General features: G+C 38.8%; 1 pseudogene; it reads right to left on the minus strand.

Moving 5' to 3' along the window:
* Positions 1–17,124: 17,124 nt before the first annotated feature.
* On the minus strand, positions 17,125–22,170 carry LOC135229023 (BCL-6 corepressor-like; annotated as a pseudogene).
* Positions 22,171–26,145: the final 3,975 nt, after the last annotated feature.

Genomic DNA, 26,145 nt, shown 5'->3' on the forward strand with positions numbered 1-26,145 from the left:
CTTTATATAAACAGATATATGCACACCCATGTTTATTGCAGCAGGAATTACAACAGCAAAAAGATGGTACCAACCATAAATAAATTGTGGTATATTCACACAATGGAATACTATGCATCGATAAAGAACAGTGAAGAATCTGTGAAACATTTCATAACATGGAGGAACCTGGAAGGCATTACGCTGAGTGAAATTAGTTTCAAAAGGACAAATATTATATAAGACCGCTATTATAAGAACTTGAGAAACAGTTTAAATGGAGAAGAACATATTCTTTTGTGGTTACGAGAGGGTGGAGGGAGGGAGGGTGGGAGAGGGATATTCACTAATTAGTAGATAAGAATTACTTTAGGTGACGGGAAAAACAACACACAATACAGGCATGATCAGCACAGCTGGACTAAACCGAAAGCAAAGAAGTTTCCTGAATAAACTGAATGTTTCGAAGGCCAGCGTAGCAGGGGTGGGGGTTTGGGGACCATGGTTTCAGGGGACAACTAAGTCAATTGGCATTAAAAAATCTATTAAGAAAATATTCTGCATACCACTTTGGAGAGAGGCATCTGGGGCCTTAAACTCTAGGAAGCAAAGCATCTAAGATGCATCAGTTGGTCTCAACCCAGCAGGAGCAAAGGAGAATGAAGAACACCAAGGACACAGGTAATTATGAGCCCAAGAGACAGAAAGGGCCACATAAACCAAAGACTACATCAGCCTGAGGCCAGAAGAACTAGATGGTGCCCAGCTACAACTGATGATTGCCGTGACAGGGAACACAACAAAGAACCCCTGAGGGAGCAGGAGGGCAGTGGGATGCAGACCCCAAATCCTCATGAAAAGACCAGACTTAATGGTCTGACTGAGACTGGAAGAACCCCAGTAGTCATGGCCCCCGGACCTTCTGTTGGCCCAGGACAGGAGCCATTCCCAAAACCAACTCTTCAGACATGGATTGGACTTGACAATAGGTTGGAGAGTGACGCTAGTGAGGAGTGAGCTTCTTGGATCAGGTGAACATTTGATGCTATGTTGGCATCCCCTGCCTGGAAGGGAGATGAGAATGTAGAGGGTGTTAGAAGCTGGTGAAATGGACATGAAAAGAGAGAGTGGAAGGAGGGAGCAGGCTGTCTCACTAGGGGGAGAGTAATTGGGAGTATGTAGCAAGGTGTATACAAGTTTTTGTGTGAGAGACTGACTTAAATTGCAAACTTTTACTTAAAGCACTATAAAAATTATTTTTAAAAAAAGTACCAAGAAAAAGGATACGTTGGTAATTGCTACGGCATATATACTTTTGAGATCACAGCAATAACTACCAAAAAATATATGTCTGTATATACGCGTATATGCTCGTAGATATGTATGTATATATAGGTGTATGCATATGTTTATGTATCTTTGTTACTGCATGCACTTATATTCATGCATATAATAAAGCACATAAGGGACACAGTTACAGATATTTCTGAGACATAACCAAACATCTGTGGGCTTGGATTTCTGGGTTTGAAGGGTTACGACTTCAGTTTCATAAGATACCTCAATCAACTGGCATAGTATAGTTCATAAAGTTATGGTCTGCATCCTTGTGGGTAGTGTCTCGGTTCTTAAAAGATTATGAGCAGCCACCTAAGAAGGAACAATTGGTAAGAATGAAGCCAGGCTTGAAGAAGAAACTTATCTACAGGCAAACGGGAAGAACTAGATGGAGCCCAGCTACTGCTACCAACCATTCCAATCAGGATCATGTTACATGGACCCTGCTAGAAGGGAGAAAAACATGGCAGAGAACTTCAATATAAAAAATCTGGACTTACTGGCCATGTTGAGACTGGCGGACTCCGTGAGACTATTCAAACCTTAAGATGAAATTAACTCCTGAGGTAACCTCTTGTGGCTGAATAAAAAATTAGCTAAAAAACTAGTATCATCCATAAGTACTTTGCTCTTTTTAAAAAAAACCACATATAGGAGACCAAATGGTTAACAATCACATTAAAACAAAGTGAGAATGTAAGAGGAAGGGAAATAGATTAATGGAAACAGAACACCCAGAGCAGAAATAATGAGAATGTTCACATATTGCAAAGAATGTAACCAAAATAACTGAACAACTTGTGTAGAAATTGTTGAATGGAAACATAAGTTTCTGCATAAACCTTCACTGAAAACACGGAACAACAACAACAAAAGAGATTAAGTGCTAATTAATCCACTAACCAACTCCCATTGAGTCAATTCTAATTCATAGCAACCCCATATGGTTTCCAAGCCTGTAAATCTCTATGAAAGCAGACTACCAATTACTATTCATAAACTTGGAGACCAAAAGGCAATGGAACAATACATTTAAAGTGTAAAAAGAAAATAAGTCAATCAAGAATACTAAACTTGGCAAAACAGTTCTTCATGAATAAGGGTGAAATTAAGACATTCCCAAATACACAAAAGCTGAGAATTTGTTACCACCAGACTGAACCTAAAAGAAATGTTAAAGAGTCATCACACAGAAAGGAAAGAACACTAGGCAGTAACTTCAAACTGCATAGAATAAACTGTTTCCATTAAAGGTAGTTATGTGGGCAAGTTTCAAGGTAATTTGCTTGGTAATTATAGTTTCAAGTACATAATTTAATCATTTATAATTACAAATGCATAAAAACTAATATACAAGGTACTTGATCTATAAATATGTAATGGTTGATAACAATATCAACAAGAAATGAATGGTATATGTATAGGGTTACTGAAGTCAAGTTGGTATCAATTTAAACCAGGTTTTTAAAAATGTAAGATGTTAAACCTAATTTTATGGTAACCACAAAGAAAAATACCTAAAAAAATACACATGAAGAAAAAACAACAACAAAAAGCACCAGTATTGGAGGAAGAAAGAAGCTACATGATACACACACATACACACACACACACACACACAAAAATAATAAAGTGGCAGAAATAAGTTCTTCCTTATCAGTAACTGTCAAACATGTAAGAAAAAAAAATTAAATGCCTCAAGAAAAAGGCATAGAGTAGCAGAACAGATTTTTAAAAAATGATCCAACTATATGCTGTGTATAAGAGACACACTTGAGACAGGCTAAATGTAAAATATTTTTAAAAATTAGTAACATTTAAGAGAGTTGGCATGGAAATTTTAATATCACATAAAATAGACTCAGTCAAAATCTGTTCTAAAAGACAATGAAAAATATTATATAATGAAAAGAAGGGCAATTTATCAAGAAAGTATAACTCTTATAAATATATATTCACATATCAGAGCTCCAAAATACATAACAATACAAAACACTGATAGAACTAAACGGAAATACACAGTTCTACAGCAATAGCTGGGTATGTCAATATACTATTTTCGCAACAGACAACATAACTAGAAAGATGATCAATAGCAAAATACATAACCTGGACAATATTATAAACCAACTAGACCTAACATATATAGAACACTTCATTCAACAACAGCACAATATGCATCTTCTTCAGTGCACATGAGTCATTCTCCAAGATATTTGAGGTCACAAAGCAAGTCTCAATATATTTCAGAAGACTGAAATCACACAAAGTGTATTTTCAAACAAAATGGAATGAAATTAGAAATTGTTAACAACTGGAAAAGACACTAGCATGGAAATTAAGGAATACACTACTAAACAACCAATGGGCCAAGGTAGAAATCAGAAAATATTTAGAGTTAAATGAAAATAAAGCAACATTTCAAAACATATGGCATACAGTGAAGGCAGTGCTTAGAGGAAAATTATGGCAGGAAATGTTTACATAAAAAGACAAAACAATCTCATATTAATAACTTATTTAGAACTTTAGAAAGTAGAAAAAGAAACTCAAAGCTACTAGAAGAAAATAATGAAGATATGATCAGAGATAATAAAACAGAGAACAGAAAGGCAAAAGAGAAATCAATGAAACTAGAAGACAAATTTTTGAAAGAAAAAAACTAACAAATCATTAGCTAGACTGACAAAGAAGATGAAAATCAGAAATGAAATATTACAACCAATGCTACAGAAGAAAAAAAAAGCTTAAGTGAATACTGTGGACAATTGTACACCAACAAATTAGATGAAATCAAATGACATATTGCATTGGGTGAATCTGCTGCAAAAGACCTCTTTAAAGTCTTAAAAAGCAAAGATGTCACTTTGAAGATGAAGTTGAGCTTGACCAAGCCATAGTATTGTCTTATATGCATGCAAAAGCAAGGCAATGAATAAGGAAGATCAAAGAGGACTGACACATCTGATTTACAGTACTGGGGAAAAATACTGACTATACCATGTCCTACCAGAATAATGATAAGATCTGCCTTGGAAACAGTACAGCCAGAATACACTTTAGAAGGAAGGATGACAAGACTTCTCTTCGAACATGTAGTCAGGAGGGACCAGTCCCTGGAGCAGCACATCATGTTTGGTAATGTAGAGAGTCAACAAAAAAAGAAGAACCTCAACTAAAGGGATTTATACAGTGACTGCAACAATGGGCTCAAACATAGCAATGACTGTGAATGAAGAGCAGGACCAAGCAGTGTTTCATTCTATTATACACGGGGTTGCTAGACTCAATAACACCTAACAACAACAGAAGAAATTGACAAATTCCTAGAATCAGACTAATGTCTCATATTGACTCAGAAAAATTATAAAGCTACAGTAATCAAAATTGTCTGGTACTTGTATAATGACAGACTAATTTAGACCAATGGAATAGAATTTAGAGTCCATAAATAAACCTGCGACTGACCTTTGAAAGTCAAGTGATCTTCAAAATGGTGCTAAATCCATCCAATGGGGGTAAGTACAGTCTTTTTTAACAACTCTTGCTAGAGCAACTGAATTTCCACTTAAAAAAGAATGAAGCTGGGCCCATAAACCTTACACCATAGATGAAAAAAATTATGGGCCTAAGATCTAAATGTAAGATCTAAAACCATAAAATTTCTAGACAAAAAAAAATTTCTAGGGACCAACAAACACATGAAAAGGCACCATGATCATTAGCTATTAGAGAGAGGCACACCAAAACTACAATGAGATATCATCTCACCACTACTCAGATAGCCACTTGCTAGTGCTTAAGACCCAAGATGCCACTCTCCAAAGTGGGATGCAGAATATTTTCTTAACAGATTTTATTCTGCCAATTGACTTAGATGTTCCCCAAAACCATGGTCCCCAAACCCCTGTCCCTGCTATGCTGGCCTTTGAAGCATTCAGTTTATTCAGAAAACTTCTTGGTTGGTTTAGTCCAGTTGTGCTGACCTCACCTGTATTGTCTGTTCCCGTTCCCTTCACCTAAAGTAAATCTTATCTACTATCTAATTAGTGACAACTCATCTGGTCTTCAGTCACTAGTGTCCAATGAGTCAAATCTATTCTTGAGATTGTATCTAAATTCAGGTGGGATATACTCAAGGTCATATTTTGGCTCTCGTGGACTTGCTCTGATTTTCGTCAGTTTCAGCTTGAGCTTGCATATGAGCAATTGATGGTCTGTTCCACAGTCAGCCCCTGGCCTCGTTCTGACAGATGATATTGAGCTTTTCCATCATCTCTTTCCACAGATGTAGTCAATTTGATTTCTGTATATTCCATCTGGCGAGGCCCATGTGTATACTCGCCATTTATGTTGGTGAAAAAAGTATTTGCAATGAAGAAGTCGTTGGTCTTGCAAAATTCTATCATTCGATCTCTGGCATTGTTTCTATCACCAAGGCCATATATTCCAACTACTGATCCTTCTTCTTTGTTTCCAACTTTTGCTTTCCAATCATCAATAATTATCAGTGCATCTTGATTGCACGTTTGATCAATTTCAGACGGCAGCAGCTGATAGAAATCTTCTATGTCTTCATACTTGGCCGTAGTGGTTGGTGCTCAAATTTGAATAATATTCATATTAACTGGTCTTCCTTGTAGGCATATGGTTACTATCCTACCACTGACAGCATTGTATTTCAGGATAGATCTTGAAACATTCTTTTGGACGATGAACGCAACACCATTCCTCTGCGAGTTGTCATTTCCAGCATAGTAGACTATATGATTATCTGATTCAAACTGGGCAATACCAGTCCATTTCAGCTCACTAATGCCTAGGGTATCAATGTTTATGTGTTCCATTTCATTTTTGACAGTTTCCAATTTTCCTAGATTCATACTTCGTACGTACATTCCAGGTTTCAATTATTAATGGATGTTTGCAGCTGATTCTTCTCATTTTGAGCCATGCCTCCTAAGCAAATGAAGGTCCCAAAAGCTTTACTCAGGCTGACTCTACTTTGAGGAGGCAACACTTCCCCAGTCATCTTTTGAGTGCCTTCCAACCTGGGAGGCTTATCTTGCAACACTATATCAGACAATGTTCCACTGCTAGTCACAAGGTTTTCACTGGATAATGCTTTTCAGAAGTGGACTGCCAGGTCCTTCTTCCTAGTCTGTCTTAATCTGGAACCTCAGCTGAAACCTTTCCTCCATGGGTGACCCTGCTGGTGTCTGAATACCGATGGCATAGCTTCCAGTATCACAGCAACACACAAGCCCCCAACTATGACAAACTGACAGACACGTGGGGGACTCCCACACATATTCCCCAGGTTTTTGTACATATTAGAAACGTAAAGCAGATCTTTTGGAGTGCAGCATACCTCCTCCTGGGTCAAACTTTGTACTTCACCTTTTGCTGACTACATCTGTGGAAAGAGATGATAGAAAAGCTTAATATCATCAGTCAGAACAAGGCCAGGGGCTGACCGTGGAACAGACCATCAATTGCTCATGTGCAAGTTCAAGTTGAAACTGAAGAACATCAGAGCAAGTCCACAAAAGCCAAAATATGACCTTTAGTATACCCCACCTGAATTTAGAGACCATCTGAAGAATAGATTTGACTCATTGAACACTAGTGACCGAAGACCAGACGAGTTGTGGAATGACATCAAGGACATCATCCATGAAGAAAGCAAGAGGTCACTGAAAAGACAGGAAAGAAAGAAAAGACCAAGATGGATGTCAGAGAAGACTCTGAAACTTGCTCTTAAGCATCAAGCAGCTAAAGCAAAAGGAAGAATTGATGAAGTAAAAGAACCAAACAGAAGATTTCAAAGGGCGGCTCGAGAAGATAAAGTATTATAATGACATGTGCAAAGAGCTGGAGGTGGAAAACCAGAAGGGAAGAATATGCTCAGCGTTTCTCAAGCAGAAAGAACTGAAGAAAAAATTCAAGCCTCGAGTTGCAATAGGAAAGGATTCCATGGGGAAAATATTAAACGATGCAGGAAGCATCAAGAGAAGATGGAATACACAGAGTATTATACCAAAAAGAATTAGTCGATATTCAACCATTTCAAGAGGTGGCATATGATCAGGAGCTGATGGTACTGAAGGAAGAAGACCAAGCTGCTCTGAAGGCCCTGGTGAAAAACAAGGCTTCAGGAATTGATGGAATATCACTTGAGATGTTTCAACAAACAGATGCAGCACTGGAGGTGCTCATTCATCTATGCCAAAAAATATGGAAAACAGCTTCCTGGCCAACTGACTGGAAGAGATCCATATTTATGCCTATTCTCAAGAAAGGTGATCCAACTGAATGTGGAAATTATAGAAAATATCACTAATATCACATGCAAGCAAAATTTTCCTGAAGATCATTCAAAAGTGGCTGCAGCAGTATGTTGACAGAGAACTGCCAGAAATTCAGGCCAGTTTCAGAAAAGGACGTGGAACCAGGGATATCATTGCTGATGTCAGATGGATCCTGGCTGAAAGCAGAGAATACCAGAAGGATGTCTTCCTGTGTTTTATTGACTATACAAAGGCATTCGACTGTGTGAATCATAACAAACTATGGATAACACTGTGAAGAATGGGAATCACAGAACACTTAATTGTGCTCTTGAGGAAGCTTTACATAGATCAAGAGGCAGTTGTTAGGACAGAACGAGGAGACATTGATTGATTTCAAGTCAGAAAAGGTGTGCTTCAGGGTTGTATTCTTTCACCACACCTATTTAATCTGTATGCTGAACAAATAATCCGAGAAGCTGGACTATTTGAAGACTAATGGGGCATCAGGATTGGAGGAAGACTCATTAACAACCTTTGTTATGCAGATGACACAACCTTGCTTGCTGAAAGTGAAGAGGATTTGAAGCACTTACTAATGAAGATCAAAGACCACAGCCTTCAGTATGGATTGCACCTCAACGTAAAGAAAACAAAAATCCTCACAACTGGACCAATGAGCAATATCATGATAAATGGAGAAAAGATTGAAGTTGTCAAGGATTTCATTTTACTTGGATCCACAATCAAGAGCCATGGAAGCAGCAGTCAAGAAATCAAAAGACTCATTGCACTGGGCAAATCTGCTGCAAATGACCTCTTCAAAGTGTTGAAGAGCAGAGATGTCACCCTGAAGACTAAGGTGCTCCTGACCCAAGCCATGGTATTTTCAATCACATAATATGCATGTAAAAGCTGGACAATGAATAAGGAAGACTGAGGAAGAGTTGACGTCTTTGAATTGTGGTGTTGGCGAAGAATATTGAATATACCATGGACTGCCAAAAGAACGAACAAATCTGTCTTGCAAAATGTGCGGCCAGAATGCTCCTTAGAGGCAAGGATGGTGAGACTGCATCTTACACACTTTGGACATGCTATCAGGAGGGATCAGTCCCTGGAGAAGGACATCATGCTTGGCAGAGTACAGGGTCAGCAGAAAAGAGGAAGACCCTCAAGGAGGTGGGTTGACACAGCGGCTGCAACAATGATCTCAAGCATAACAATGATTGTAAGGATGGCACAGGACCGGGCAGTGTTTCATGCTGTTATGCATAGGGTTGCTATGAGCCAGAACAGACTTGACAGCACCTAACAACAACAATTAGTAAAAGCCCCCTCCCTCTTACCTTCTCTCCCACCTCTCATAATCATCAAAGAATTTTTCTTCTCTATTTAAACTATTTCTCGAGTTCTTATAATAGTGGTCTTATACTATATTTCACTCAGCATAATGCCTTCCAGATTCCTCCATGTTATGAAATGTTTCACAGATTCATCACTGTTCTTAATGATGCGTGGTATTCCATTGTGTGAATATATCATAATTTATTTAACCATTCATCTGTTGATGGGCACTTTGGTTGCTTCCATCCTTTTGCTATTGTAAACAGTGCTGCAATGAACATGGGTGTGCATGTATCTGTTCGTGTAAAGGCTCTTATTTCTCTAGGGTATATTCCAAGAAGTGGGATTCCTGGACTATATGGTAATTCTAGCTTTTTAAGGCAGCAGCAAATTGATTTCCCAAGTGGTTGTACCATTTTACATTCCCACCAGCAGTATATAAGTGTTCCAGTCTCTCGACAACCTGTCCAACATTTATTATTTTGTGTTTTTTTGATTAATGCCAGCCTTGTTGGAATTACATGGAATCTCATTGTACTTCTGATTTGCATTTCTCTTATGGCTAACCTTTGTGAGCATTTCCTCATTTATCTGATAGCTACCTGAATGCCTTCTTTAGTGAAGGTCTGTTCATCTTTTGCTCATTTTTTAATTGGGTTATTTGTCTTTTTGTACTTGAGTTTTTGTAGTATCATGTAGATTTTAGAGATCAGTCGTTGATGGGAAATGTCATAGCTAAAAAGTTTTTCCCAGTCTAAAAGTAGTCTTCTTAGTCTCTTGGTGAAGTCTTTGGATGAGCGTGGGTGTTTGATTTTTAGGAGCTGTTATCTACTTTTTCTTCTGCCTTGTTAGTAATGTATTCTATACGGTTTACGCCATGTATTGGGGCTCTTAACATTGTCCCTATTTTTTCTTCCATGATCTTTATCGTTTTAGATTTTATATTTAGGTCTTTGATCCATTCTGAGTTCTTTTTTGTGCATGGTGTAAGATATGCGTCTTGATTCATTTTTTTGCAGATGGATACCCAGTTATGCCAGCACCATTTGTTAAAAAGACTGTCTTTTCCCCCATTTAACTGTTTTTGGGCCTTTGTCAAATATCAACTGCTCATATGTGGATGGATTTATGCCTGGATTCTCAATTTTGTTTCATTGGTCTATGTATCTGTTGTTTTACCAGGCCAGGCTATTTTGACTACAAGGGCAATATAATAGGTTCTAAAATCAGGGAGGTGAGGCCTCCCACTTTACTTATCCGGGGCTTCATTCCCTTCCACATGAAGTTGGTGATTTGTTTCTCCATCTCATTAAAAAATGCCATTGGAATTTGGATCAGAATTGCACTAAATCTGTAGGTTGCTTTTGGTAGAAGTAGACATTTTTACAATCTTAAGTCTTCCTATCCATGAGCAAGGTATGTTTTTCCACGTATGTAGGTCTCTCTGGTTTCTTGCAGAAGTGTTTTGTAGCTTTCTTTGTATAAGTCTTTTACCTCTCTGGTAAGATTTATTTCTAAGTACTTTATCTTCTTGGGAGCTACTGTAAATGGTATTGATTTGGTGATGTCCTCTTCGATGTTCTTTTTGTTGGTATAGAGGAATCCAACTGATTTTTGTACGTTTATCTTGTATCCTGATACCCTGCTGAACTCTTCTATTAGTTTAATAGTTTTCTTGAGGATTCCTTAGGGTTTTCTGTGAATAAGACAATGTCATCTTCAAATAGAGATACTTTTACATCTTCCTTTCCAATATGGATGCACTTTATTTCTTTATCTAGCCTAACTGCTCTGGCTAGGACCTCCAGCACAATGTTGAATAAGAGTGGTGATAAAGGGCATCTTTGTCTGGTTCCCGATTTTAAGGAGAATGCTTTCACACTCTCTTCATTTAGGATGATGTTGGCTGTTGGCTTTGTATAAATGTCCTTTATTATGCTGAGGAATTTTCCTTCTATTCCTAATTTGCTGAGAGTTTTTATCATGAATGGGTGTTGAATTTTGTCAAACACCTTTTCTGTATCAATTGATAAAATCATGTGATTCTTGTCTTTTGTTTTATTTATATATGATGGATTACATTAATTGTTTTTCTAATGTTGAACCATCCCTGCATACCTGGTATGAATCCCACTTGGTCATGGTGAATTATTTTTTGATGTGTTGTTAAATTGTATTAGCTAGAGTTTTGTTGAGGATTTTTGCATCTAAGTTCAGGAGGGATATAGGTCTGTATTGTTCTTTTTGTGTGGTGACTTTACCTGGTTTTGGTATCAGGGATATAGTGGTTTCATAGAATTAATTTGGGAGTACTCCGTTCTTTTCTATTATCTGAAATACCTTTAGTAGTAGTGGTGTTAACTCTTCTCTGAACGTTTGGTAGAACTCTGCCAGGAAGCTGTCAGGGCCAGGGCTTTTGTTGTTGTTGTTGTTGGGAGTGTTTTAATTACCTTTCAATCTCTTCTTTTGTTATGGGCCTATTTAGTTGGTCTACCTCTGTTTGTGTTAGTTTAGGTAGGCAGTGTTTTTCTAGGAATTCATCCAAATCTACGTTTTCAAATTTGTTAGAGTACAATTCTTCATAGTAATCAGATATGATTCTTTTAATTTCAGTCGGATCTGCTGTAATGTCATCCATTTCATTTCCTATTCGGGTTATTTGCTTCCTCTCCTGTTTTTCTTTTTTCAGTTTGGCCAATGGTTTATCAACTTGGTTGATTTTTTTCAAAGAACCAGCTTTTGGTTTTGTCAATTCTTTGAATTGTTTTTCAGTTTTCTATTTCATTTAGTTCTGCTCTAATTTTTATTATTTGTTTTCTTCCGGTGTCTGACAGTTTCTTTTGTTGCTCTCTTCCTATTTGTTCAAGTTGTAGGGATAATTCTTTGACTTTGGCCCTTTCTTCTTTTTGTATGTGTGTATTTACTGATATAAATTGACCTCTGAGCACTGCTTTCATTGTATCCCAAAAGTTCTGATAGAAAGTGTTTTCATTCTTGTTGGATGCTATGAATTTCTTTATTCTATCCTTCATGTATTCTATAATCCAGTTTTTTTTGAGCAGCATATTGTTCATTTTCCAAGTGTTTGATTTCTTTTCTCTGCTCTTTCTGTCATTGATTTTTACTTTTGTGGCCTTATGGTCAGAGAAGGTGCTTTGTGATATTTTGATGTTTTGGATTCTGCTAAGGTTTGCTTTGTGACTTTATGTGTGGTCTATTCTAGAGGACGTTCCATGTGCACTAGAAAAGAAAGTATACTTGGTTGCTATTGGGTGGAGTGTTCTGTATATGTCTATGAGGTCAAGTTGGTTGATTATGGCATTTAGATCTTCCGTGTCTTTATTGAGCTTTCTTTCTGGATGTCCTGTCTTTCACCGAAAGTGTTGTTGGTCTCCTACTGTTATTGTGGAGGTCTCTATCTCACTTTTCAATGCTGATTGAGTTTGTCTTATGTATCTTGCAGCCCTTTCATTGGGTGCATAAATATTTAATATGGTAATATCCTCCTGGTGTATTGTCCGTTTAATCATTATATAGTGTCCTTCCTTATCCTTTGTGGTAGATTTAACTTTAAAGTCTATTATGTCAGAAATTAATACTGCCACTCCTGCTCTTTTTTGATTGTTGTTTGCTTGATATGTATTTTTTTCCCTCCACGAGTGTTTGTTTGTTTGTGTTTCTACATTTAAAGTGTGTCTCTTGTAAGAAGCGTATAGCTGGATCGTGTTTTTTAATGCAATTTGCCATTCCCTGTCTCTTTATTGGTGCATTTAGTCCATTTACATTCAGTGTAATTATGGATAGGTAAGAATTTAATACTATCATTTTGGTATCTTTTTTGTGTGTGTGTGTGTTGTTCACAGTTTCTTTTTCTCACTTAATTTTTTGTGCTGTGTAGATTATCTTTATATATTGTCTTTTCCTCATATCCATCGTTGTTGGTTTTTCTCTGCTAAGTCTCTATTTTTTTTTGTGTATTTTATTTTGATAAGTAGGATAGTTTGTCTCCTTTGTGGTCACCGTATTATTTACTACCATATTTCTAAATTTAAACCTAACTTTTATTTCTTCATATTGCCTTGGGTTCCTCTCTTTATTGTTTTAGTGTTGTCTTCTTTTACATAATAGCGTCGCTGTTTCCCTGTTTTGAGCGTTTTTTTAATCTTGATTTATTTTTGTGATTATCCTGTCCGGGTTGACATCCGATTGCTCTGCCCAGTGTTCTAGTCTTGGGCTGATACCAGATATTATTGATTTTCTAACCAAAGAACTCCCGTTAGTATTTCTTGTAGTTTTGGTTTGGTTTTCATGAATTCCCTAAACTTCTGTTTACCTGGAAATGTCCTAATTTCACCTTCATATTTGAGAGACAGTTTTGTTCAATCTATGATTCTTGGCTGGCAATTTTTTTCCTTCAATTTTTTTCTGTAAGTCATCCCATTCCCTCCTTGCCTGCATAGTTTCTGCCGAGTAGTCCAAGTTTATTCTTATCGACTCTCCTTTGTAGGTGACTTATTGTTTATTGCTAGCTGCTCTTAAAATCCTCTTTATGTTTGGTTTTGGCAAGTTTGATTAAAATATGTCTTGGTGACTTTCTTTTAAAATTTACTTCATGAGGTGTTTGATGAGCATCTTGGATAGATATCTTCTCATCTTTCACGATATCAGGGAAGTTTTCTGCCAACAAATCTTCAACAATTCTCTCTGTATTTACTGTTATCCCTCCCTGTTCTGGTTCTCCAATCACTCGTAGGTTATTTCTTGATAGAGTGCCACATGATTCTTAAGGTTTCTTCATTTTTTTTAATTCTTTTATCTGATTTTTCTTCAAGTATTTTGGTGCCAAGTGATTTATCTTTGAGTTCAGAAATTCTACCTTCTACTTGCTCAATTCTCCTCTGACTTCCTATTGAGTTCTCTACTTCTGTAATTTTATTGTTAATCTTTTGAATTTCTGATTGCTGTCTATGGATTTTCCAAGCTTATTAAACTTTTCGTTATGTTCCTCAATAACCTTTCTAATTTCTTCAATTGCTTTATCTGTGTATTCCTTGGCTTGTTCTGTGAATTGTCTCACTTCCTTCCTGATGTCTTGAAGGGTCCTGTATATTAACCTTTTGTATTCTGCATCTGGTAATTCCAGGAATACACTTTCATTTAGAAGATCCCTGGATTCTTTGTTTTGAAAGCCTGTTGAGGTGATCTTGATCTGTTTTTTTATGTGACTTGATATCGATTGTTGTCTCCGAGCCATCTATAAGTTATTATATTAGTTTATGCTTGCTTACTGTGTAATAGCCTCTTGATTTGTTTTGTTTTGGTATACGCCTATGGGTTGCTTAAGTGAGCTAGTTTGATTATTTTCACATTTTGAGCCCTGATGTTCTGTCTCCAGATGGCTAGAGCTGTTAACAGGTATATCAGTCTAGGAGTCCATTCACTTTTCTTGTATGAATTCAGCTCAGGTTTCCAGGTAGCTGATCATCAAGTGTGTGGTACAGGCTCTGTCCTACAGCCTTAGAAGGGCAGGGGTGATTAGCGTATATACTGGTATCTGATTGTAGCAGGGGGTCAAGCTCTGAACAAGGCAGGGGGCTGAGAACTGCCCCCGAGTGTCTCTGAGGAAAGTACGTCCTTGTTTCCTAGAGCATGCAGGTGGGTGGATTCTGCAGATGGACCATGGGCACCCCAAGTTTTTGGTTGTAAGGACTGGGAGGTACCAGTTATCTTTGGAACCCTGTCACAGGTGGCTGGGTGACCTGAGTGGAACTACCAGTCCTTAGGTCCCTGATGTGGGTAGGTGAGGACCTTGTTTAATAGGCAAAGCAGTGTCAAACATCAAACACCCACCTCTCCACCACACAGCTGAAATGGTTGGAGTCTGCCAACAAGGGCCTATTCTCCTGAAATAGGCCCACACAGGTCCATGCAGAAGGGAAAGGTGCTCAAAGTCCGCAAATGGTTTATACCTGAACAGAAGCCATTTCTGTCCTGAGCTCCCCTGGTTAGTGGAGCTAGCAAATTATCTTTTCTCCAAAATGCAAATTTTTTCCTTCCCCAAGGCCTGGAGGATGGCTCTAGGTGCTCAACGGTGCCTATTTCAGGCCCAGAGAATTCAGCCGCTGAAGCCGATTTGTGGGTGGGGGAGAACAGTAAAATATACACAAGTACTTAGCTTTTGCTGTGAGCACTGCCCTCCTAAGGTTCTGGAGGTGTGAGTAGGCTGTGTGGCTGGCTGCTTCTCCTGGAGGAAACTGCGGCCGAATGCTAGTGCCATCCTGCCACCACCACAATGGGAATGGTGCATGTAAATTTTTGTATGAGAGACTGACCTGATTTGTAAAATTTCACTTAAAGCACAATAAAATTAAAAAAAAAAAAGTCTTGTATTGATATAATGATATACATAGCAATGGAAAAGAACACAATTTAGAAGCCATAAAATTCCATACATACAAGATTAATTGATTTTTCAACAAGGATGCTAAATCCATTCAATGGGAAAGAACAGTCTCTTCAATAAATGGCTCTGGGACAAGTGAATTTCCACAGAAAAGAATAAAGCTGGAACCATATCTTACCATATAAAAAAGTTAACTCAAAATGCATCGAGAACCTAAATGTAAGAACTAAACCAGTTGCCACTGAGTTAACTTTGATAAATACGAACCTGTCTGTGTCAGAGTAGATCTGTGCTCCATAGAGTTTTCAATGACTGGTTTTTCAGAAGTGGACCACAAGGCCTTTTTTCTGAAATGCCTCTTTGTGGAGATGAAGCTCCAACCTTTCAGTTAGCAGTGAGTGCTTAACTGTTTTTACCAACCAACCAACCATCCAAACAACAAAAAAACCACATTGCCATTGAATTGATTCCAACTCTTGGGAACCCTACATTATAGACTAGAACTGCTCCATAGGATTTTCTTGGCTGTAATCTTTACAGAAATGCATCAACTGGCCTTTCTTCTGCAGCACTGCTGCTGGGTGGGTTCCAATCACCAATCTTTAACTTAGTGGTAGAGTGCAAACCACTTTCACCACCTAGGGACCTCCTTTTGCCACCACTCAGGGGCTCCAAATATAAGAGCTAAAAACCGTAAAACCATAATATTCATAGAAGAAAACATAGGGTTAATATTTTGGGATTTAGTTTTTGATAATGAATTCTTAAAATATGATACCAAAAACACAAACAACAAAAGGCAATATAGATAAATTAGACTTCATCAAAAATAAAAACTTTTGTTGATCTTTGTCAACAAAGTAAAGGAAAAAATCTGAAGACTGGGAGAAAATACTTGGGAATCATACATCTAATAAGGGTTTAATACTCAGAATATACGAAGAACTACAGCTCAACAAAAACACAAATAACCCAATTAAAAAATGGGAAAAGTATTTGAATAGATATTTCACCAAAGAAGTTATATAAACAGTCAATAAATACATGAAAAGTCATTAGGGGAACACAAATCAAAATACCAAGAGATGCAATTTCACTCCCACTAGAATGTCTACAATGAGAAAAATGGAAAACAAGTGTTGGTAAGGATATGGAGAAATAAAAAATATCATCCACTGCTGGTTGGATTATAAATGGAACAGCCACTGTGGAAAACAAATTTAGTGTTTCTTCAAAAAGTTAAACATAAAACGACCACATGCCCAAAAAAAGACTCGGAAGCAGACATTCAAACAGATAATTGTACACCGATGTTCACTGCAAGTATTATTCCCAGTAGCCAAAAGGTATAAAGTACCCAAATATTCTTATGTGCTTGGAAGGGGTAGGGAAATGAGGGAAACACTATGGTGCCCTTGGCTGGGAAGTGTAATTCCACTGCTACAAAATGAAACCTGTCTGAACCACACTTGACCTCTAGCATTGCCATGACTCTGCTACACTGTGTACTCTCACGCTAAACTGTGTTTATAACTGCAGGATAATAACTCCTCAAAGACGCTGCATTCCTGAAGGACACAACATTCAAAAGGAAAGTCAGCCCTTCATTTCATGGGTACCGAAGCAGCCCCCCTTCTACTAGCAGATGCCAACTGGACTCTGGACCATAGAAAGTGAATTGCTTCCTTTTGCCTCCCCCTACTTGAGAACACTCTCAGGTTAACAGCAGGATTTCCCTGTTCTCCCACATATGGCAACACACACAAGTCACTCAGGTTTACTTAATCTCTCACTGTCATTCTGGTCAGCAATGATCTCCTCCAGGGAGACCAACTTTGGCTTTTTGTTCTGATTTCCTTCAGCCTTTTCCAGTCTGCTGGGCTGAATTTGCATACCTCGGAGTCTTCTCTGTCTTTCATCTCCGATTTGGAGAAGCACATAATTGCACACAAGAAAGAAAATGGAGATGGAAACAAAAAACACTTTAATATAAAGGTTATTTCATTTGTCTTACATTAAGGGAAATTATTTCCAAAGAAAATTTTTCCCCCAAAATGAATCACAATTTATGAGATGAAATTATTTTCATAAAGTCATAGGTATACAGATATATACGCTGTGTGTATGCGTGACCATTCACTATTGCAAAGAGACAAACTTTTTTTTGGATTTTGTCTTGTTTTTGGAGATAAACAAAATGGCCCACAAACTTCCCTTTGTAAATGTTGAAATTAAATTTAACTCTAAAGGTTTATATAACATTTTAGTAACAAAACTTTGAAAAAATTTTTTGAAGAAATGACCTCGAGGTAAGCAATAGATAGACATAAAATATTGTCCCCTTGAAATTCTTCCATCCATATAATTAAAGTGGGCACTCAATTGATCATTTAGATAATTTTATACACTTTTAAAAACATAAGCCAATTTTCCCTTTAAAATTGTAAAAACAATTAGACTTCATTCAACTTTTTAAAAAGTAAAATATCTTAGGAAATCCCAGTACAACATCTATCATAACTGGCTACCAAGTTAAATGTACACCCTAGCCTTTTAAAAGATGTGTGTATAGTGTATATACATATATGTCTGAAGGCTATATGAACCCCACAGACATGCACATTTCCACCAAGTATCATGCAAGTATCACTGCCAATCATATTTAATATCATATAACAAACACAGAAATCAAAGAAATTGTTCATTATTATGCAGTCTTTATATATCTGTCACAATAATTAAAACTTATGTTATCGGCATTCAAGTGGAGCTCTCTTATAATCAACAGAATAACTTAACATATTCAGACACATGAACCTACTAAGTGTTATCACTCACATTCCCTTATTAAACAGATATCACATATTCAAATTACCACACACTCATTTAAGCAAATATGTATGGCACCTTTCCCTGCCATACCCCCCCAGTCTTCTTTACTCATTAAAAAAACTGACAGCTGGTAAAGGGTCTGAAGTTGGGGTGGGGGCTCACCTGCAATGCCCACTGTTCTTGGCTGAGCTGACTGGAATCTGTACACACTTTGGTAGTGAACTGGTCACCAACATAATCAGTGGAACTTGTGATTATTTTTGCCAGTTTGTATGGCTTGCATTTCAGAACTCTGCCATCAATTGATTCAGCATCATCAGATCCACCTCTAGTGTAGGTGGGGCAGCATCCACACTTGACGGGGGGACGCTGCTTACACAAAATGGTTTGGGTTCCTCTTGGTTTTTACCAAAAGTCGTGGCAGGGTCATTGCTCCCAAGAATCTGCTCAAGGAATGAAGTCACAACAGGCAAGCCCAGGTTCTCTTTGTTGGTACCTGCAGGAACATTCTCTTTCCTTAAGCTGAAGATTGATTGGCCTGGGGCTTGTTTTAAAGCATATGCTTCATTGAAGTCACTGATATGCCCCAGCTCCTTCCTCAAGGCAATGAGCTCTGGTGCTGCTTCAGGTCCAGATCAGCTGAGGGCTTTGTAGTCTCTGTGCTCAGGCCAACCTTCCTGGCTGTGAAGCCAGGTTTGGACACATTCGTGTTTTTAGTATCTTGTTCTTCTTGGAGAAGGTCTACACTGAGTTTGTCACTTTTCACAACTGTTTTCCCTTGATTCCAGCTGGGGTTCAGTTTTGGGTTCTTGTCAGTGGGGACTTCTGGATGTAACTTCATGAGGCTGGCTTCCAACATCTCAGAAAACTGAGCCTGAAGGGTTGGGTACATGGAGTGGGCTCTCTCATGAGACCTGAACCTCTTCTCCCATTTTTCCTCTTTAGCAATCTCTTTGGGCATGTGTGGTACCAGCAAGTGATGCACCATGCCCAAACCCAGGGCATCCTGGTAGGTCACAAACTCTGGCTGGCCTGGGGGCAGCCTGAAGGATGGTCCAGGCTTTGGAGGAAGATGCCTAGTAGAAAGATTGCCATTTGGTAGCAAAACTGGGTGAGGATAGACAGGTCCTTTGCCATGTAAGGAGAAGGGACTGATAGCAATGCCCTCAGGCACTGGGTAATTAACAGAAGTTACTCCAGGGGATTTGTGGGAATCTGAATGTCTCATTTGAAGACAGAAATATTGAGCAAGGCCATTCTCATTTGCTTTGAAACTTGTTCTGAGTTGTTGGCTTTGGCACTCTTGCTGCTGGTACATCCATTATGCTTGCCAGACATGGTCAGAGGCTGGTCCATGTGTTGAATAACAGATGTCCATGGAGCTCCAGCTTGTCTTGGTGCCATCTGCACTGGCATTTGGGTCTGGCAAAGTGGTAGCTGGGTGGCTGGTGCTTGACACCGACTCCGAAATGTTACTGACTGTGACGTCTGTGCTGCCCATGCAGGGACAGGAAGAACTCCGCTGCTGCAGTATTGCCCAGTGTGGTACCTTGTTTTTCAGTGGCATACTTTCACTATTGTTCTCTTTGCTAGGACTTGGGCTAGGCACCACCCACGATGAGGGAGCTGTGCTAATGATTTCAGATGTATAGCTAGCACAGTCATTTCCTGGAGTAGATAGTTTTTCTTTCAGAAGTTCACTTCTAGACAGCACTAAGACACTTCCACCTCTGCTGTGAACTAAGGTTGTGGGAGCCATCTTTTTCATGTGGTCAGCTTTGGAAGAATTCATGTCCACCACTTTAGAAGACAAGTCAAGTGGCTGGTTGTTGACATCTTTGGAAAATATCTGCTTCTCCAAAAGAGAAGGTAAGCTGACATCTTTTCTGCCTTGAACCTCTGTTTTCCAGGCATGCCTGGATAATGGCTGGGCGCCTTTGCCCCCTTCCAGAACCTTAGGATAATCGTCTTTGGAAATGCTGGCCATGGCGAACTCACTTCGACACGGTGACTGAAGGACAGCTGGAGATCCCGGCATAGTGCCTGTGGAATTCAGAGTAGGTGTCTGCAGCAGGCTGTGTGGGCAGGTGGGTAAGGGATGACAGCCGAGGTGGGGGGGCACAGGACAGCTCAGTCCCCTACCAGGCCACTACTGACTGACTTGGCAGAGGACACCCTAGGCTGTTTACTCTTCTGGATGTGAGGATAGGCATGTGACTCAGCAGGGTTCCCAGGACTGACCCCTATCTTTCACAGTAGACTTTTGTCTGCACAGTGAACAACAGGTGGGACGGTAGGGAGGCCAATGGTATGGAGAGCCTCATGGGCAAAGCCAAGGATGCTGGGATGTGGGGACTGAGGAGGGGGCAGGTAATGAAAAGCTCTCTCGGTTGGTGCAGACTGGAGAGTACAATGGCTGGGCTAAGCTGTAGGACTGCTGAAGTAGCAATGCCTTGTACATGTTCAGTGAATACTTATTTGATGAGTAAGGGAAAAGGTAAATGCCTAGTGTGGCCCCCTCCGTGTAAGGACTAACCCAGGGCAGCCACAGGTAACTAGCACTGTAAATGTTCAGACGGCTCACAGGCCTGTCTAAGCCCATTGTCTTCCATCAGGGGTATGGCACTTTTTTGTATTTCAGGTGATGTTTTATAAATAGCACTGAAGCCATTTAGGGGTTTTCCAGAGAGAGTGGAAGCCTCCACACTCTCGAGTGTATTCTGTTTGAACTGCACCCCTGGATTTCTTTTGGAAGAAAGCCCAAGACCACCTAGAGTGCTTGTGGCAGCCTTCCAACCCTTCTGTGAGCCCACTCCATAAAAGCTAGAGTAGACATGTTTCCCGGGACATGGAGTTCTTCACAGATCAGGAAAGTGTGGTCCATGCTCAGCACTGCCAGGCCATCAATCCAATAGGCTGTGGCTGCTTCCATCTTTGCAGAAGAATATGCGTGTTACTTAGGACACTCCTTCAAGCCAGCAATGCCCATCCCTACACAGGCATTCCTAAGAGAAATCACGTTCTAGTTCAATATATTACCCTTAAAATAGGAACAGAAAGGGTTAACCAAAAAAAAAAAAAGAATAAAGGGTTAAATAACAAACTCAAAGGGCCTGTTCTCCTCCTTTATCTACATTCCTTTCTTAGGGTAGTTCTCATCTCATTTCAGCTAGAATTATATGGGCATGTTGATCCCTTTAGACTTTTGACAGATGTATTAACTAAATCATCTATTAACTCTGGGATTCTCACCTTCTCAGCAAAAATTCTTTGCTGCAATTGAGAAGACAGCAATTCCAATACTCAAATTGCCATTCTGATGGGGTAAAGTTCTCACACTAAACCCTCCCAGGACAGTTAGTGTGTGTGTGTGTGTTCGTGTGCCTGTGTGTGTTCGTGTGTGTGTGTGTGTGTGTATGTGGGTGAGGGTGTGGACTTCATTTTTCCTGGCAGTAGGAAGGTATTACTTAATAGAACAAGGAACAATTTTCAAGGGGCAATAGAAATGTAGGACTTTAGCTGGCTCACTTCTAAATCAAAAGAGAGGCCATGAGCCAAAGTGTGGTTTTGTCTTCTGGTTTCCTCTCCCTGGTATCTGAAGAAGCAGTCCTGTGTTTCATGTTTACTGGAAAGATAAACCATACCAGTCTATTTGGAGGCTAAAATTTGTCCATCTGGGAGCAATGATGTGCCCTGTAGCTTGTCAAAGTAAAAGCATCATATCCCATCAGTAAATATGGATACAAGGTATGTAGCAAATATGTTAAAACAAATACACTACCAAGAAGGCACAGGAAGTGCTTGGAGGAGAGTCTAACCCCACAGCAAAGTTTTGCTACACATTCCCACCCTGAACCTCAGGGAAGACCTTTAGGTATGCAAAATAATGCATGATTTCATGACAGATCATCAATATTCAGACACTGAATCAATACAAAGCCGTTAATCTCTTACTACATCATGCTTCAGGGAATTTTCTTCCCTCAGTTACAGGCTGGTTTTTGAAGTGTTCCACCATTTACAGGAATTTTCCCATTTAAAAAAATGCTCCAACTTTAAGAAAACAGGCCTTGCTTAATCCACCTTTCATAGATTTCTCCAGAAGAGATCAGTTTCTAATAACTACCTTTTAAAAACTGTCATTAACAAATATTGTATGGGACCACTACTATAAGAACTCAAGAGAGGAGGGGCCAAGATGCAGAGTAATCGGACAATTCCAGCAATCCCTTTTACAACAAAGACCAAAAAAAAAAAAAAAGTGAAATGATTATATATGTGACAAGCTAGGAGCCCTGAACATCAAAGGCTAAGTTAGAAAATGGATGGAGTGGCAGAGGAGGGCTACTTGGTTCAGAAGTGGCAAGCAGTTGCCAGACTCCACAGGAACCCTCAAACACAATCCCCTGGAGTGACCATAGCAGGGTTGGAGGTAGCATTCCACGTGTGGTTTCATCAGGGAAAGACAGTGAGCCACACACTCACACCCCCGGAACAAGAGAACAGTGTTCTCATCAAAAGCTAAGTACTTGCATTTATTTTACTGTACCCTCCAGCCCCCAAGCTGACTTCTGTGGCTATCAACTTCCCTGAGCCTAAGATAGGTCCTGCTGAGCATTCTGAGCCATTCTCACAGCCTTGGAGAAGGAATAAATTCACAACTGGGGGAAAAGATAATCTCCCAGCTCCACTAAGTTGGGGAGCTCAGGACAGAAGTGGCTCCTGACTAGGAAAAATGATCTGTGAACTTTGAATATCTCTCACCCTGAATAGAGAATAGGCTCTTGTTGGCAGACTACAACTGTTTCAGCTATGAGGTGGACAGTTGGGTTTTTGAGGTTTGACACCACTTTGTCTGTTAAACAGGATGTTTACCTACACACATCAGGGGCCTAAGCACTGGTGGCTCCACCCATGTCACCCACCCACCTGTGACAGGGGTCCAAGGATGAGTGGTACCTCCCAGTCTTTACAACCAAAAGCACTGGGTACCCATGGTCCAGCTGTAGAACCCATCCGCCTGTGCGCTGTAGGAAAAAGGGATGCACTTTTCTCACAGACACTCGGGGGACAGTTGTCAGCCCCCTGCCTTGTTCAAAGCATGACCCCTCACTGCAACCTGATACCTGGGCCTATGTCAATCACCCCTGCACCTCTAAGACTGTAGGACAGAGTCCGTACCACACACTTGGTGGCCAACTACCTAGATGCCTAAGCTGAATCCATACAAGACAAATAATTGGACTTCTAGGCTTATATACCTGGTAACAGCTCTGGCCATCTGGTGACAGGATGTTAAAGCTTTAAAGGTGAAAAGGATCAAGATATCTCACTCAAGCAGCCAATTTGGGCATATCAAAACAAAACAAAGCTAGAAACTAGGATGCAGTAAGCAAACTTAAAATAAATTAATACGATAACTTATAGATGGTTCAGAGACAACAGTCAACAGCAAATCACAAAAGGAGCAGACCATGATCAATTCAACAAGCTCTCAAAACAAAGTATGAAGGAATCTTCCAGAGGAAGGTGTTTTCCTGGAATTACCAGATGTAGAATGCAAAAGATTAATATACAGGACTCTTCAACATCAAGAATGAGATAAGGCAAAACACAGAACAAGCCAGATAAAGCAGAAGAAATTTAAAAGGTTATTCAAGAACACAGTGAAAAATTTAATAGGCTGCAAGAATCCATGGAGAGAGAGCAATCAGAAATTTATATTATGAAAAAAATTACAGAATTAGACAACTAAGTAGAAAGTCAAAGGAATAGAACTGAGGAAATGGAAGGCACGATTAGTAAAACTGAAGATAAAACACTTGGCATCAATACATTCAAAGATAAATCAGATAAAAGAATTCAAAAAAAAAAAAAAGAAGAAGAAGAAGAAACCGTAAGAATCATGTGGCACTCTATGCAGAGAAATCACCTACAAGTGACTGGAGTACCAGAACAGGGAGGGATAACAGAAAATACAGAGAGAATTGTTGACAATTTGTTGGCAGAAAACATCCCTGATATCATGAAAGATGAGAAGTTATCTATCCAAGATGCTCATTGAACTCCACATAAGGAAGATCGCAAAAGAAAGTCACCAAGACATATTATAATCAAACTTGCCAAAATCAAAGACAAAGAGAGAATTTTAACAGTGGCTAGGAATGAATGAAAAGTCACCAGCAAAGGAGAGTCAATAAGCTTGGGCTACTCAGCAGAAACCACACAGGCAAGAAGTCAATAGGATGACTTATATTCAGCACTGAAGAAAAAAATTGCTGGTCAAGAATCATATATCCAGCAAAACTGTCTCTCAAATTAGAACATTTCCAGATAAAGAGAAGTTTACGGAATTTGTTAAAAAAAAAAAAAGAAAGAAAGAAAGAAAGAAAAGAAAACTACAAGAAATACTATAGGGAGTTTTCTGGTAAGAAAATCAATAATATCAGATATCAACCCAAAACTAGAACACAGGACAGAGCAACCAGATGTCAACCCGGTTAGGGAAATCACAAAAATAAATCAAGATAAAGAAAAAAAAAGTCTCAAATCAGGGAAATACTAATGTCATTATGAAAAACATAACAACATTAAAACAATAAAAAAGGACTAACAATGTAGTCATGGATCTTTCCTATACAGAGGAAGTCAAGGCAATATAAATAAATGTTGGATTTAAACTTAGAAAGACAGGGGTAAATATTAAGGTAACCGAAAAAAAGAGACTAACAATTGTACTCATCAAAATAAAATACAAAAATAAATAAATAAATAAAGACTCAGCAAAAACAACAAATAAGAGGAAAAGACAATATATCAACTACTCAGCACAAAAAATTAAGTGGGAAAAAAACTGTCAAAAACACACAAAAAAGACAAAAAAATGACAGCACTAACCTCATACCTATCCATTATTACACTGAATGTAAATGGACTAAATAAATAAATAAAGAGATAGAAGAGGGGATGAATGGATAAAAAAACATGATCCGTCTATATGTGGCCTACAAGAGACACCTCTTAGACTTAAAGACACAAACTAAAATTCAAGGGATGAAAACAAAGATATCAAGGAACAGCAATCAAAAAGAGCAGGATTGGCAATGTTAATTTCTGACAAAATAGAATTTAAAGTTAAATCCAGCACAAAGGATAAGGAAGCACACTATACAATGATTAAGGGGACAATATACTAGGAGAATATGACTGTAAAAAATATTTATGCACTCAATGACAGGCTTCAAGGTACATAAAACAAACTCTAACAGCATTGAAAAGTGAGATAGACAGCTCCACAATAATAGTAGGAGACCTCAACACGCCACTTTAGGTGAAGGACAGAACAACCAGAAAAAAGTTCAATAAAGACACAGAAGATGTAAAAGCCACAATCAACCAAACTGACCTCATAGACATATACACACAACACTCCAGGCAAGAGCAGCCAAGTATATTTTCTTTTCCAGTGCACATGGAACATTCTCTAGAACAGACCACATTTTAGGTCATGAAGGAAGCCTTAACAGAATCTAAAACACTGCAATATTACAAAGCGTCTTCTCTGACCATAAGGCCATAAAAATAGAAATCAATAACACAAAAAGCAGGGAAAAGAAATCAAACACCTGGAAACTGAACAACACCCTGCTAAAAAAAAAACTGGATTATAGAACAAACTAAGGAAGGAATAAAGACATTCACATAATCCAATGAGAATGAAAACACTTCCTATCAGAGGCTTTGGGACATAGCTAAAGTACTGCTCGGAGGTCAATTTTTAGTAATAAATGCACACAGACAAAAAGAAGGGCCAAAATCAAACAATTATCCCTACAACTTGAACAAATAGAAACAAAAGAAACTCTCAGGGACCAGAAGAAAGCAAATGGTAAAAATTAGAGCAGAACTGAATGAAATAGAGACAAGAAAAAAACTAAAAGAGTTTACAAAACCAAA

This window comes from Loxodonta africana, chromosome Y (genome assembly GCF_030014295.1).
Source record: "Loxodonta africana isolate mLoxAfr1 chromosome Y, mLoxAfr1.hap2, whole genome shotgun sequence".
Taxonomy (NCBI): domain Eukaryota; kingdom Metazoa; phylum Chordata; class Mammalia; order Proboscidea; family Elephantidae; genus Loxodonta; species Loxodonta africana.